Here is a 17427-nt window from a genome sequence, read left to right on the forward strand (position 1 = left end):
TTTAAAATTGTATGGCATTGTATATGGCATACAATGCCATACAATGCGATGGGATGCAATTATAACTTGTATAAGCACCCTAATGGGTGCTTACAATGTTAAATGTACCCCCACGCCACCCCCCAAGTATAAACGTGAACCCGAAGCGTGGCAGGCGCAGCGTGCCCGCGAGGGGCGGCGGTACGCGTCCTACGACCTTTTCATACCCCCACTATCCACGTCGGCGTGGAGTTGATTTTATATAGTGTAGCGAGCACAGCGAGCCACCGAGCCCGAAGTTTGGTGAGCACAGCGAGCCCCGCAAGGGGACGCGTAGAACTTCACAGGTATACGCGTCCCCTCATGGGGCTTGCTGCACTCGCCACGCTTTGGGCTCGGTGGCTCGCTGCACTTGCCACACTATATAAAATCAACTCCACGCCGACGAGGATAGTGGGGGTATGAAAAGGTCGTAGGACGCGTACCACCACCCCTCACGGGCTCGCTGCACTCGCCATGCTTCGGGTTCACGTTTGTACTTGGGGGGGTGGCGTGGGGGTGCATTTAACATTGTAAGCACCCATTAGGATGCTTAAAAGCACCCATTAGGGTGCTTATACAATTTAACATCGTATATGGGGCATATAGTCGCCTGATTTTTTATCGCATCGCATGCCATCGGTGTATGGCATGCAATACGAACAAAAATCGGGCGAATAATTATCGTGGGTGCCGTGCTAGTACACAAGTACCGAACTGTTACAAAAAATTTTAAGACAGAACCATGCACAGCTCTCAATGATCTGTGCATGATGCTGTCAAACCTGTACCTGGGGTGGTGGGAGAGGGAGGTGGTCTTCTGTGAAAGTAATGAACTCTATACCCAGCATGTACAGATATGGCTGAGGTATATAGATGATCTCCTGATCATCTGGGAGGGAGACAAGGAGTTATTTACCGAATTCATTGGCATCCTCAACCACAACAATTACAACCTTAGGCTGACACATGACATCAGTAAGGAGTGTGTGACGTTCCTTGACCTTAAACTTACCATCGAAAGCAATGGTCATATCTCTACTGACCTGTATAGAAAGCAAACTGCCACCAACTCCCTACTGCATCATACTAGCTCCCACTTCCCCCCGGTCCTCAAGGGTCTCCCTAAGGGAGAATTTATTAGGACAAGGAGAAATTGCTCCAATGAAGAGACCTATACAGCAAGAGCTATGGAGGTGGGTCAGCGCCTGGAGAACAGGGGCTACAGCAAAAGAGCAGTAAGAAAAGCGGCTAGAGAAGTCAGCCACTACAACAGAGACCAACTTCTGATTCCAAAAAGCAGAGACCCCCAAGGACCAAACAATGAGGTACGATTCATAGGCACCTACTGCCAGGAATGGAAAACTATCCAAAGAATCTTAAACAAGCATGTGGGTGTCTTGAGAACAGACAAAGACCTTGAGGATATCCTGGGTGACCGAATCCAAATGTGCTGGAGAAGGAGCAAAAATCTTAAGGATCTCTTAGTGCACAGCCATCTGGAAAGCGATGCACCAAGTACAAGAAGCAGACAAAGAGAGGGATCCTACAAATGTGGCAATTGCAAAGCTTGCCCAACAATGATTGCGACGACATCCTATACGGATAAGTTTAATAAGAAGCGATTAATAAAAGACCACATCACCTGTACCACCCCGGGAGTGGTCTACAACCTCAAATGTCCCTGCGACCGCATGTATATTGGGAAGACGATCAGACCATTAAAACAAAGATTACTTGAACATATATCAAGTATACGCAACGCTAACAGAGACCGAATGCACATGAAAAATCTGACCCCAATAGCCAGACATTTCTACAAATGCCACCAAAGTAACCCCACCGGCCTAACAGCATTTGGAATGCTCCAAGTCAATCTGGGCATCAGGAAAGGGGACACAGATAGGGAATTGCTCAAACAAGAAACCAGACTGATCTTCCTCATGGACACTATGACCCCGCGGGGCCTCAATGAGGAGAACAGTTATGCAGCATTCCTAGGACCCTAACCAGGGTTCCTGGGACCCTAATAGCAGCTTACACCCACATTAAATCGTATCATCTACCATGTAGGAGTATCAGGCTATATTCGCGCACCATATATCCAATAAACCATTACCACAATCATGATGACTCATATGAAGTCAGGCACATGTACACCACACCTTAGTAATATTTATACTTTACCACCACTGGAACTATATGCCTTCATCACCTAACAATGAACTGTACACAGTTCTACACTCCTATGCACATCAATACCCCCTGTATAAGTATCACAGTTTGGTTTGTTTTTTCCCCCACTCACATATCACGTATGGTTTAGTTATTGAATTGTCACTCTCCCGTCTCTCACGATACCCTGCCAGCATCTATTTTATATTATCATAATCTCACAACTACCTATAACATTGGTATCACTATGTCACCCACTGGTGCACGCCTATTAATACTAGCACCATAACCTTAATTTAGTTGTCACCCTACATATCTATAGACACGCAACGAACCAGGGCACATACTATTTCACCTGTATCACCACCTATTTGACAATCCCCGCGGCACTAATAAATCGGAAAACTCAAGAATTCTCCAGATAAGACCAATATGAGGATGAGACCAATATGAGGATGACACCTACCTTCAAATCCTAACATGGGATCCTCTCGTTTAATATTATACATGATGAACGGACTAACCTCGGATGGGTAATGGAGAGATGATACCCACTACCAAAATACTATCTCATATTGTGTGATCAATAACCAATGAGACAATACCACATTTAATAAAAATATTGCCAAATCAGAATAAAAGCTATTTACTTACCCGGTTGCCTGCTGGGCGAGTGAGTCGGACAGCGTCCTGTTGAACGGAAACCTAGAACAAAAAACAGAGGCACAAGAAAATCATGTACATTAGAACCAAGCAACAAAAAGCATAATAATGAATTAGTAACATAATTTATCCAACATGTACTCTGAAGAGAAAGTGGTACAATTACCGCAAACGGAGCGATATGCTAATACATTATACTGAATATCACAGGAACAGTGATGACTTTTACAATCATTATAGAAACGCACTTAACAGGTCAGAATCTAAGCACTAATACATATCTGAACCTATATCTATCATAACCAATCGCCCAATAAGCTGGGGTAATTGACGCATCACAACAGGGACTCTCACCTAACGGAACACGATACATGAGTTAAGTTAATTCCCCATGATCACCCAATCCAATATCAAATATACAGATCCTAATAAATAACCAATTAATAAGATACCTGGCTAAGAAGTACAAAACACAGGACTCTGACACGTAACCAATTGGAGACGCGTCATACAGGCCCCTGACCTATCAAAGACGAGATGAACGTGACACGACAAGAGGAAACCTCTGACTGGTTAATCCAAATATTGCGCTGCCTACATATATCCACTCAGGACAACAGCGCCGGTTGCCCTGAGGAAGATCTGCGAAGCGTACGCCGGCCAACACAGCCGTGCGGTCGCCTTGCATGCTCACTCCCTGTGTGTTATGATATAGTCCTTTTTAGGACTCGTACTATCACTTATGTTGTGTCCGTCTGAATACTAGTCCTTATCAGGACTCTAATGTACCTAATGAAATGATGTTATAGCGATATTTGCCGTTTACATAATAATAGCCTGACTCACTGAGGGACTCCTTGGAGGTGTTTGGGACCCGACCCCTAACCTCCACTCAGTAAGCACACAACTGTTATACAGTATAACTTAACTGCCGATACCGAGCGGCTCAATTTCCGTGTTTAATAATGATACAGTTGGCTACTAACCACAGCTGACTCAGGGGTACTCACTACTGCACAGGGGGCTGATTCCGGCAGTAGAACGGGAGAACACATATACCTGTTCCCTGTCCTCCAATACCGCCGCAGAACCCCGCATATGTATGATTACCTAACACCCCAACAGCGTGATACTAAACCCCCTGTGGAAAGTGCATTAGGTCAGGCTATTTGTCAAAGAACAAACATACGCTAAGACAACATAATACCTGCATTAAATAATGAACCAATTATAAATGAGGGAATGTTGTAGCGATATTTATTATATATACAGTGTATAAACCTGACTAACGAGCTGACTAAAAGAGTTATACTGCCGCACCAGGGGCTGATTCTGACAGCAAAACAGGTTAATACATACACCTGTTCGTCAACACTGCCGCAGAACCCCGATGCGAGCAAATACCAATATTACATCAGCAGACTAACTAATGAGGAGGAGAATTAGATCAGGCTACCGGCTAAAAACACTATACCAAATATTCAAGATTGATACCGTCCGTATAACGGCTAATTAATAAGCAATCTACCAATCTACACTATATAGCATGTGTTGAGATAGTGCAAAAAATACCCTTGTGATTAAGTACGATAGGGGACCCAATTGGGATATTATCCCCCATATTAAAACTCCAGATCACATCCACGGGATAAACCATCACTGGCTTATAAGTTTATATACGTGGGAAAACCCAATTTGGTGAATTAAAATCCAATCTGGCCCCAAAACGTATAACCAGCCATACACATCAGGAGATTTGGATATTGGTCCAATCTCTATTCACTACTCTCCACACCAAGAGAATTATCTGATTGCTGCCACTTTTTGGCTTATACATAGAGATACTATTGTATCCGAAAAATAATCAGACACTTAGAGACACCAATTAATATCACCCAACTTTATCTACCTGAATACTTTAACCCGTTGATATCCGTTACAAGGCTACATTAAGCCATCGGATACTTACAGGGCAGTACCAGTAAGTGATAAAAGGAGAGGTGATCTACACACAGGGAAGTGCTGCATGTTAATACCGCACGCACAGTTTTTAACCATCACTGTAATTCACCGTTTCATGTTATATGTTTGTTTGTATATTTCGCAGTTTTAAATAAACCAAATAAAAGGTATATTTTAAAGTCTAATAGTTATTTTTCTATGGTGCACCACAACCGTGACAAACTTTACTCTGTCTCCTAATATACTCTGTTCAAATTATTGTCCGTGGTTGCACACCCCTGCATCCCTATTGTTATTCAAACGATATTGCTACCCACAGGGGGCCTATCTCAAATGATACTACATCTCTGTGATAAAGTCTTGTGCGACTGAACCACCCAAAAAAACCCCATTCTGCTGTCAAATTCGCCTGTCAGAACCTGATCTTTTTTTTGGTGATTTTTGGTAACGTTTACCAAAAATCGCATCCTATTTCATTTGCGAGTTGTATACTTTATAGTGTGAGAAAAAATCAACAGGTCAAAATGTGCAATTTTCGTGGAAAAAAGTGCTATTTTTAGCGCAATTTGCATCCTAATAAATGTGTGATTTTCTGAAAATGTGAGAATTTGGCCGTTTTGTTTTTTTTTTGCGAAAAATCTCAATCTATTAAATCTCACCTGTCATGTATTTGTTTTTTGGTTTTAATAAATTTGAAAAATTTTCCCAAAAACTTTTATCACATTGTCATTATGGGGTATTATGTGTAGAATTGTAGGAGAAAAAATAAATGTTTTCCAAATTGGAATAAGGCTGTAACATGCACTGTACTTACTACTAGAAGCTATTTTTTTTTCTTTGTAAAAAAGTTGGTCACATTATCATAATACAATTAATCAAAATGTGTTAAAATATAATCTAGGAAATCTACTGTATTAGTGATACTGATTACATTTATTATATTACCCTCATAAATACACCTGTACCCTTGTTTCTCCATAGCAACCAATCAGATTCTGTCTACCATTTCCTAGGATGCAATAGACATCATATACATAATATGATTGGTTGCTATGGGCAACATGACCTCTTTTTATTTTTAGAAGCTTTACTAAATATAACCCTAATCTTAGATTTGCTAATCAGAGTGGACATGTGTCAATTTCATTACAGAAGGTATCTGCCAATGTAATTCTGGATCCACACATGAGCAGATACACTGGCTGATATAAAGTGGGCATCGTGGGTGATATGTATTCTTGATATGTCTGTGAGTGGCTACGTTCAAAGACATATTGCATAAGCCCCAGTAGCAAAACAGATATATCAGCCAATCGTCCTGTGCGTATGGGCGGTCTACAGACCACCCGCTCATGAAAATACCCACCTAGATGTGATGTCAGACAAAACACATGGGGCCACTGATCGGTAAGTGTGTATGCACTTTCGATGGACAGACATGTCAGGGGATTGGACCAACAGCCAGTCCATCAGCCTAGTGTGTACCCAGTATTAGTATACTTTTCTATCAAATTCTAGTAATGTTTTCGTTCTCAGGATATTAATATTTGTAATTATGAAATTGAAGGCAAAGTTTACAGCTGTTGTTGATGGACACTACAAGAAATATCTTTGAAAAAGTACCTTGGCTAGCTTTAAGGGAATTATTTCATGGTTGTAACCTTTAACGATACAAGCCAATAAACCAATGGCATTTGCTGCAAAATCAAAATGTGAAATTGACCTTTCACTGTCCTTATCTGTGGGTGAATGAATGGAGTGGTTCTAATGAATATTTAAGTGCATTTATCATGTTAAAATCAGGGTTGTCAATGTTCCAGCTGCTATAGGAGAGAGAAGGTAGCCAGATCGGCACAACTGGCTGTTGGCAGGCTTGACAAATGATATGGGATTGGCACAGTAAGGGCTCAAGATAGGAGAACGCACATAAGGCGTAGCACTTGTGTTATTGTGGTAACACCCCTGCTTTATATATATTGCCAATATTACAATTATTGTATAACAAGGGTGTAAGAGAGGCGTTGGACAATCCACTTAGAGTTGAACTTTCCAAGGTGACAGGAGGGGCACTCAGTTTTTGGAGGCCTCTCAGCCAGCCGGAAGGGTAGGCAAGTATGGCTAAACTGTTTTTAAACTTCTACATCTTTACATATACTTGAGGCTTTATAAAATCTGGCTTTAAATTTCATATTACTGTTGGCACAAACTGCAAATAGGTGGCAGAGATTTATACTGCTTTCACATCGCAAAATGCAGGGTCACAACGGGACTTTGAAACGGCGCGACCCTGCATTTTGGGATGTTCACATCCCCTCAGAGAACCGGCATTATTGCTGGTTCGCTGATGTCATCTGGAGCGTGGCGGGGAGTCGGTACGTCATCGGGGGTGGGGGAGGAGACAGGGCTTAGAGCTGGCGCTGCTCCAAGTGCTGCCTCCTCCATAGTGTGAATGGGAAATGGGTCGCTCGACCCGTTTAACCCATTCATACCGCACAGCAACACGGCAATGAACTCTGCTTTTTTACCGGTTCTAATTGCCGTGTTGCTACCCGTTTGTGGGACCTGGTAACCCCTTTCACATCGCACTAATTACTGGGCCAAGCCACTGTGAAAGGGGTATTACCATGTATTTTTGGAGTTTCAGCTTATAGTATCCCTCTAGAACAGTGGTTCCCAACCTGGGGTACCAGTACCCCTGGGGGTACTCTGCAGACCAGTTGGGGGTACTTGAAAATAATATTGGTAATGGCGGACGATGAAAAGGTATTTTGATGGCTGAAGAAGACCCATTGCCATGGAGACAAACCATGTTGTGTCATATGTCTGACCAGCAATCAACTGGGAGCTTCCCATGCTGCCCTCAGACATCAGCAGTCATCTGCCCAGCACTGACAAAGGTGGAGGAAGCAGCAGCATTAATCCTACTGGTGTTAGCGGGAATCTTGGAGATAGTACACAACCAGTGTCTAGACACAGAAGGGCATGATTCCTTGCTGTATACTACTCCTCCACTCCTCCTTAATATAAGGACATGCATAAGGATCTGCTAAGTACTGTCCATATTTCAAAATTAGAGGAGGGGGTACTTATCAATGAAAAACCTAATCAAGGGGTACGGGAGAGAAAAAAAGGTTGGGAACCACTGCTCTAGAACAAAGGGGCAGAGTTAACAAAGAGTTATATTCTTGTTATTGCTCATTACAAATGTTAAATTGTGCTCCAGCCAATCAGCTCCAAACCATCATTTTTTAAACATATGACAGGAAATCATTGCCTGGAGCACCATTTAACATCCATTATTGACTCATTACAGCAACACAATCCTACTGTAAGTTCCACTTTGACTGCAGACCCATCAGCACTGGACCAGGTCAGGATTTCACCTTACAGTATCATGGCAAAGATCTACAGCAGCTGCGATAAGAAAATAACTTCTGGCTGTGAAGAAGTGGGTTCAGCATTGTGAGTGAGGAACCAAAGAAACCTAAATTAAGTGATTATTATTATTGACTTGCTCATCCAGCCCATTCATCCAACAAATCCTAGGGTTCCACAGAGTGCCACATCAAACCTTAACCCACACCCCTGCCAGTGACTCTGGAGTAGGTAGACGTTTGAAAGCTGAACTATTACGCGTGTGATGTCAGTGTGCCCACCTGCTGGCTGCAATATAGGCTACAAATCAGAGGATCAATCCATTTTAACTAGCAATCAAAAAATATGTCAAGTTTGTAAAGAAAAAATAATACACCATTTTACGACCCTTATATAGTGTTGTGTTTTCCACTGAGCACATGTTACAGCGTTTTCTGACAAAAAAAATAAGTGAATATGCATAATGGTTACTAATATTTATATGCCATAGTATTAGTTGGTTTATTCATTTTTTTTAATTTGGCAAAGTGTTGAAAAACTATATTAAATTGTTATTCAATGCAGTGTTGTTGACTTATGCAGCAAGGTTATATACCTGATTATAAATTGGGGATACATACCCGAACCCAGAGGTGGGGATGCCAGTAGTCAAAAGACCAAAACGTAGAAGACAGAGAGGGGCTTTGTCCATGCCCTGATACTCTGGCCCTATCCCTTAACCCTCCCCACAACCTAACTCTAAGCCCACCCCCACAGTGCAGCCTTACCATCCTCGCTGGTGCCTAATACACATACAATGCTGTTTAAACCTCCGCCCTGCAGCCTAACCCTATCACCTCCTTCTAAGTGTCTAAACCTAACCCTCCTCCCTCCCCACAGCATAAACCTAAACTTTTTTCCCCTCAGGCCATTACCTTAACTCCCACCTGGTGCATGCATTTACCTAACCCCCACCCTTTCACCAGAAAATCACTAGCTTGCTTTGGCATACATAATTATGGGATGTCGGGAATCTGGCGTTGACATAATAATACATGTCGCAATTTATGGCATCTTTGTTCTGATGGTAGCCAGCAACCCGACCACCCAGATTATAACTGTATCTCATAAATTATTAAGCATTGTATTTACACTTTGCGATTTCTTAGGTAATGGGGCTTAGGGTCAGATGTATCAAGCTTCAAAAAGTGATAAAATGGAGAGTGATAAACAACCAGCCACTCAGCTCCTACCTGTTATTTTTCAAACCCAGCCTGTGACATGGCAGGCAGGAGCTGATTGGCTGGTTGTTTATCATTCTCCACTTAATCACTTTTTGAAGTTTGATACATCTGGCCCAGTATCTTGTAGAGCTCTACCAATGTTGACCTCGTTTATTGGATTTAGCTTTTCCATCTAGCGCCGGAGCGTAAACAAAAGAGTGTATAAGATGATACAGTAAATTATGGGCAGTCTGAGATTTGCTCACCGCAAATACAGTAACCTTGATATGATTACTTACAAGAAGCCAGGATAGTCCCAGAAAGGGAACCAATTTAAAACAGAGTTTAAGGACTAACTTTTGGTGTCAACCTTTTGACTGTCTGACTAGATATTGTCTGTCAGCCGTCTGGGAACCAGGTCGGGTCACTTCCAATTTTGCATAGTCTCCTCTAGCAAATACTTTATTTGTAAGTAAAATACTTTTTGTGCATATGGAAGCTTATAGCACACTCCTTGTACATTTCATGTAATATGAAACTAGCTATTAGTAAACACAATTACATCTAAAAAATACAGATATGCAAGATATAAATCAGTATGTATGTTTCTATTTTAGAGGTAGATTAAAGAGAGAATTACATATGAAAACATGACATAGTGTACCTACAGTATGTGACAATTTGGAAGCACTCCAGAAATAGTCATTGAATGGTCTTGAAAGAATAAGGTCATTTTCACTGACAATGTTAAAATGATGTGGCTAGACAGTTTATGACAGCAAAAGAAAGATGTATATTGCCTTCAGGTTCCCTTGACACTGAAAGCAGAACAGTGTCATCTAGAGGTAGGACCCTAATTAAATTACCACATGAAATAAAAAATATCCTAATGTAATAGAGGACACTTTTGGAGACCTTTTGTGATGCAATACAAAGAGAAGTAAAAACAATCAAAATCAATACAACATCAAAAAATATATATTTTTATGAAATATACTGTACCCTCACTCATCAATCCATTTTGAAGTATATCATTGAACAAAATGTATACTAAAAAATAGGTCTGACGACTGCCAAAGATTTGATACTTATTTGCGTGCTAAAATACATCTACAAAGTGAATGAATGAATCTGTGTGTGTGTGTGTGTGTGTGTGTGTGTGTGTATGTACAGTTATCAAGACTGTTATTTTGCTGCATTAGTTGGGACTATTATTAAGTTATTTCTATAGTACTCACATATTACGCAGATCTTTATAAATAATATTTGTCCTTTATCAATTGCTTCCCAGTAGAGATTATATTCTATATTTGAGGTCACAGAAACACATATACAAAGTAGAGTTAATTAATGCAGATTAATGATTTCTCTTTAATGGTACCAGCGGCGGATCTTATGGGTTGTAGGCCCAGGTGCAAATATATAATTTGGGCCCCCATCCTTCACTTGGTACCAAGATCACAATATGCACTATGGCAGTGGGTGACAGGGAGAGGCAGAGAGTGACAGGGAGAGGCGGGGGGGGGGGCATAGTGCAACAGGGTAAAACAGTGGGGGCAGCAGAGGGCCCCTTAGTCCTCAGGGGCCTTAGTGCACTGCACCTGCTGCACCAATGGTAGTTCCGCCTCTGAATGGTACTATTGTAGGAAGAGCCAGCTCACTGGTACAGTACTTGGAGCATGGAGACTGAAAAACAGTAAAACTGATATATATATAATTGTGTGACCCCGGGCACTCTGTTGCCCCAACTGGGGTGTCTTGACCTTGTGCTATCCGGTGTGGCGCAGAGCCGCTGTATATACCTTGTAGTTGCTGGTGGCACTCGGGGACATGGAAACGTGTCTTAAAGCAGGTGAAGACTAAATGTTTCACCTGCTTTAAGATACGCTTCCATGTCCCTGAGTGCTGCCAGCAACTACAAGGTATAATTATATAATTATATATATATATATATATATATATATCAAAATTGCTAATATTGACCATACTTTCTTGTTCCTATATATATATATATAACATGACTCACATGGCATAGAAATTGCTTTTGAGAAGACGGTAGGAGAGGGGGATCTGAGAGCTAATCCTTGTAGAAGCCCCCCCCCCCCCCTCCACCTCCTCCCTCCTCCCCTTTGCCCCCCATGTAGTGCAGCTCTTTCAGATTATACAGGGCAAGCATGCAACACCAAGGGGAAACAGAGATTGCATCTGATTAATGATTATAGATAACAGCAGTTTTTACATTGTACATTTCATACAATACTAAAGCAAATGTGAAATGGTTCGAGGCTCATCACATTTTTTTATGTGAAATATAATAAATACATGGTAGTTATTTTCTGTGGATATTCCACAGACCACAATCCTCAGAGCTAGAAGCCACAGAATCATGGCTAATTCCTTCAATATAACTTTAAACATTATGACTTAAAGTGGCATAGTAATAGCCCCCGCAGACCCAGTGGTGGTCTGAAGGTGCTGGGTGGCTTGTGGGTGCTGGGGTTCTGAAGGGACTATTGCTACCACTGCCTGGTCCTGAAGATACTTTTCTGCAGTCCCTCACACCTGCCCCATTGAAAATATCACTCCCAAAATGGCCACGTCTCCTCTAGCATCCATAAATGTGTCCCCTGGTGCCATCTGTACCTGGATGTGGGGTATATACCTCAGGAAGGCATTGACTTCTTTTACATAGAAAGTGCCAAGTAAATTGATTTCTCACTGATGTATTCATGCTTCTATCAAACTCACCTGCCCAAACCTGGTCTATTGCTATGGTGATTTTTGGTAAGGTTTTGTGTGTGATTAACAAATCTCAGCAATTAGATTATTGCTCTGGCATTGGACTGATGGCCAGGGAGGTGCACCATGTCACATTGCACCACTAGAAAGAGAGTTGAAGACCTGGTCAGACCACGCAGATGATGAGCAGAAATACTGTACACATGCTTTTACAGATATGTGCTCATAACCTGTTGCTCAAGTCACAGCAAATAGCCGATCACCCTGCATAATGGGAGTTATTCTGAGATTTCACGGGATGAACCCCCCGGCAGCATGTGTTCGCACGCAGGGACTGCGAATTGATGTCTAGCATAAACATCCATTCATAGCCTGTGGGTGAACACATCATCCCACCATCGAATGATGTGGAATGTGTACACATATCTGAGTGACTCTCAGGTCACTTAGATTTGCATGCACCCTGGGAAGGAAGTGGGTGGGCAGCTGACATCCGGTGATGTCAGCTGCCCAAGCCCAGCACCAATATCACGGCTGGATCATCATGGGAATGCCCAGTGTTTACATGGGAACGCCCATGAAATGCTGAGCGCTCCCATGGGTGTGACTATCGGCCGCCCCACTTCCCCCACCTGCAGCCTTGGGTGTGTGCACCCGGTTTACAGTCTGCTCGCCATGGCCGCACGCACCCGGCGTATGCACATGCGCAGAAATGACCTTCTGCATATGCCCACCATCAGTCCCCATGCGAATGTTCTGGTCTGTGCGAACAGGCCGGAATAACCCCCAATGTACCTTGTTCTGTCTCCCCAATCTTCTTATTTGCATAACCACATTGCTAGCATACTTAGACTAGTGAGGTGGTGTAACTTGTACATCTGTATGCAAATAAGTCTCAATTGGTGTTATGAGCAGCAGCAGAGTTTAAATATGCCATGTTCCACATACTTCATCTGCGAGTTTGTATTTCTGTTATACCAACTGCAGTGCTATAAGAGTTGTAATTTTGCATCTCTGGTACACTAGGAGCACTATCTGTCATGCAATAAGAACACAAAGTTTTAAGAAAAATATGCGACAGGATATTTATTTTCTCAATCATGCTGGACATCTTGAAACGTGTGACACAAAGACGTTCATTGCATGACAACATTTGTATGTCTGTGCCTAGTGTGCATCATATAATCAAGGTAGTCAAGATATGCTATATGTTAAAATATATTTGGCCACACCTGTTAATTATTAAAATTGAGGTGTTCAATCAGGCCCATTGCTACAAGTGTATAAAATCAAGCACCTAGCCATGAAGTCTCCACTTGCAAACATTTGGGTACTTGTTTTCTAGCACGGCGCCCATTGCATACCGTGGTATGCCATGGTATGCGACGCGATATTCGGGTAAATGACCCGGAATGTACAATTAAATATCACATAGCAGCGCATGCCAATACCGAGCCCGAAGCGTGGCGAGCAGCCGCGGAATACATGTTAAGTAATCTGCGTCCCCTGGCGGGGCTTGCTGCGCTGGCCACACTTCCAGCTCGGTGGCTCGCTGTGCTCGCCACACTGTCTAAAATCAACTCCGCGCCAACATGGATAGTGGGGGTATGAAAAGGTCGGAGGACGCGTACCGCCGCCCCTCGCGGCACGCTTCGGGTTGGCATTGATAGTGGAGGTGGCGTTGACAATGGGGGTGCATTTAACATTGTAAGCACCCATCAAAACCATACAAAATATGGGCAAAGTCAATGACTGTAAGCTCCTTGGAGCAGGGCCCGAAGACCATACAAAATATGGGCAAAGTCAATGACTGTAAGCTCCTTGGAGCAGGGCCCTATTCCCTCCTGTTCTCACAGTCCTCTTCTTGCATTAAATTTATAGCTCTTACTAAGCTACCATCTACACCTGCATCTGTTCTCACTTGTGTACATTTATCTCTACCAATGACAAACTACCCTTGGTAGCATGTGGACAACTCCTCTGCTTCCCTACATCTCAGCTGTATTGTGTACTTAGACATGTGCTACTACTTGTTACCTGTGCTCTGTTTTAGTTCTCGAGTTACTGTTAAGTTTAGTTCTGTGTACCCTGCACTGTTCTAATTTGTGCCCCATGTACAGCACTGCAACCACTTGTGGCTCTTTATAAAAATAATAATAATAATAATAATAATAATAATAACTGCTATCCCATGGTTCTTAAAAGTCACCAAATCTCTGCTGATTCCAGAGCTGAAGAGATCCATAGCTGAAGAGATCCAAAAAGTCCACTGGCAATAATGTTAGCACAAAATCTGTGCAGTGGGAGCAAGTCTCACATCATGGAGTGGTGTAAAGCACCCCGACACTGGACTGTGGAAGTGTTCTGTGGAGTGATGAATCACACTTTTCATTTTGGCAGTCAGATGAGCAAGTTTGGGTTTGGTGAATGCCAGGAGAAAGTTATCTGCCTTACTGCATTTTGGAAACTGTGCGAAAAAAGTTTGGTGTAGAAGGGATAAAGGTAAGGGGTTATTTTCAGAGTTGGGGATAGGCCCCATTCCTCCAATAAAGGACAATCCTTATGTTTAGCATACCAAGATATTTTGATCAATGTTATGCTTCCAACTTTGTGGCAACAGTTTGGGGAAGGTCCTTTTCTATTTTATACAAAAGAGAAACACAGTAGACTGTGCTAGCTTTAAAAGGAAGGTATTATAGAATGCAAGTAACTTAAATGTGAAATATAATTTAATGTAAAAATAAAACAGAATTAGCAGCTCTAACTAAAAACAACGTTCTTACATGTATTTAACACATATAAATAAAATTAATGGGGGGACTTAGGGTTCCTGAAGTGACTGAAAATAGCAAGTGTATATGTCCATACGGTACCGTATATTTGCAAAGAGTCCAGCTGGATGGGGGGTAATGATAAGCCCGCTTGGATCAGTTCCTATTCTGCCTCAAGTGAAGAGGGTCCTGTGTTCGTGGGGGCGTGGTCACGGCGGCTCGCGTGTGACGCCGAGTTGGCGCTAAGCCGGCTCTCCTGTGCCTGATAATGTTTGGCTGGAGCTAACCCCCCCCCCAGCGCTGCACCCGATGCCCAAGTTTGTGACCTGATGCCGGCTTGGTTGTGACGGAAGCACTGGTTGTTTGATCCTGAGCGAGGAGACGCGGCTGCACTGTGATCTTGACGCGGCTGGATCTCGAGGCTGAGCGGGGAGGACTGGCGTGCCGTGTCGTCCGGAGGCGCCGGCTGACGCCGGGCGACGTGGAGAGCGAGGAGGGGAGAGGGGAGAGAGTGACGGACGCGGGAGCAAGCTTTGCGGAGAGAGGAGAGTTGGAGCTGTAGAAGTCCGGTCCAACGGGCGGCTGAACCTGACCTCTGGGCAAAGGAGGAGAAGAGGGGAGAGCAAGGCTGCACACGCAAGCTACGTTGGTGAGCAGTATAACACTCTGGCATATGGTTATGTTGTGCAGTCAGGAGCCGTTCATTTATGCTGACCAGTTCTGCAACTTACTGCCAGTTTGAAGATAAAACTGTGTCACTAAGTGTGACGGTGGTGCAAACCAGCTGGTATCCTGTAAAAGCCCACATATGCTAGCCAATGGGCGATAAGGCTGGTTATTAATTGACTGAGCCGGTCACATACATTTGGGCATTGCTCCACGAGTTCGTATTTGAATATACATCACGTGTTATCCCCTGCAGGAGGCTTCAAAACACGGACCTTTTTTTTTTTTTTTTTTTTTTATTGGGCCACGTTCTCATTACTTGGCGGTTGCAAAATATACTCCTTTTTAACATCTCCACCAGCCTGTACAGGTGCATCTCTCCCCGGTAGGTAGAGATGGGAAAAACTGGTCAAAATACCGCTGCGGCAAGACTAGAAAAATATGCCCGTTCCCAGCCCCAATCAGCCAACAACTCACAGTCCACAACTCCCCATGCGACCCCGACCAAAGGCTCCAGTGAGGCACCTCAAAACGAAATATCACTTCAGCAGGTTCTGGATGCCGTCAATAAGTGCGAATCGCACTTAACGATTCAAATTAACAAGGTGCAGTCCGACATTATGTTATTGAGGAACGATGTCCAAAATGTCAGGCAGAGATTTACTGAAATGGAAGGCCGTATGACCTCCATAGAGGAATGTATCACTCCTCTGCAGTCCCAAATTAAGTCAGTTATGGGACAGATTTCTGAGTTGCAGCGGAAGATGTTGGACATGGAGGGTCGATCAAGGCGTAATAACGTGCGATTTGTCGGCCTAGAGGAGCATGTTGAAGGCTCTTCGCCGGAAAAATTTGTTGAGGACTGGTTAATGTCAACATTTGGCAAAGAAGCCTTTACGGCCCAGTTTGCTGTAGAGAGGGCACACAGGGTGCCCGCCCGACCATTTCCACCAGGAGGGCCTCCACGCACCCTGATTGTTAAGATCCTGCATTATAAAGACCGGGACAAAATCTTAAGCCTGGCCAGGACAACAGGCGCTCTTGTCTATAACAACAAAAAGGTTTCAGCCTTTCCCGATTTCCCAGTGGAGATCCAAAAAGACAGAGCCAAGTTTAAAGAAATTAAATCCAGGCTTAGAGAGCTGAATGTTAAATACGCCATGTTCTACCCCTCAAAATTAAGGGTGGAGGCCGACGGGGCAACCAAATTTTTTTTCACTCCTGACGAAGCAGCCAGATGGCTTGACATATCCTATCCAGGCAGGAGACAGTTGGAAGTTTCTAAGAACACTTAATGAGCCTGTTGGAGTTTTTATTCCTTTTTTTTTTTTTTTTTCTTCTATTATTTCTTTTCCCTTCCCCCCCAGTCCATCTGTGCAGGACATCGTGCTTGGTATAGAGACTGGGGCCACGACCTTTAGTAGTCGACCTAAAGACGGAGGTCATGGCTGTACTGTTTGATTGGTCAAGAACATCTATGTCTCACAACATCTTGTGTTTATAAAGAGATCCGGTCTTAATATGCAGAAATTTGACTAGGAACTCGCTGGTTTCCCCCTGAGATGGGTGGGGAATGGGAGGGGAAGAAAAGGGGTGCGGAATTGCAGTGGTGCATCTCCTTCTCCTGCCAGCGGTATAACTGCAGCTCTTGCAGTGTGGTTACAAATAATGGTTGTTTTTCTCTTTTTTTTTTTTTCCCTCTCCCTCTCTCTTCTCTGTTGTGTTTTCTGTGCAGTCAGTATACTGTACTATATTCTCCTTAAAGGGGGTGTCGGGGGGCGGCGGGGGTGGTGGGATGGGTATTGTGTATGATAAAGAAGGCATGGGAGAGTCGGCCGCAAGCCAGGTGACCATTA

The sequence above is a fragment of the Crinia signifera genome, chromosome 2, assembly GCF_055691185.1.
Source record: "Crinia signifera chromosome 2, ASM5569118v1, whole genome shotgun sequence".
Taxonomy (NCBI): domain Eukaryota; kingdom Metazoa; phylum Chordata; class Amphibia; order Anura; family Myobatrachidae; genus Crinia; species Crinia signifera.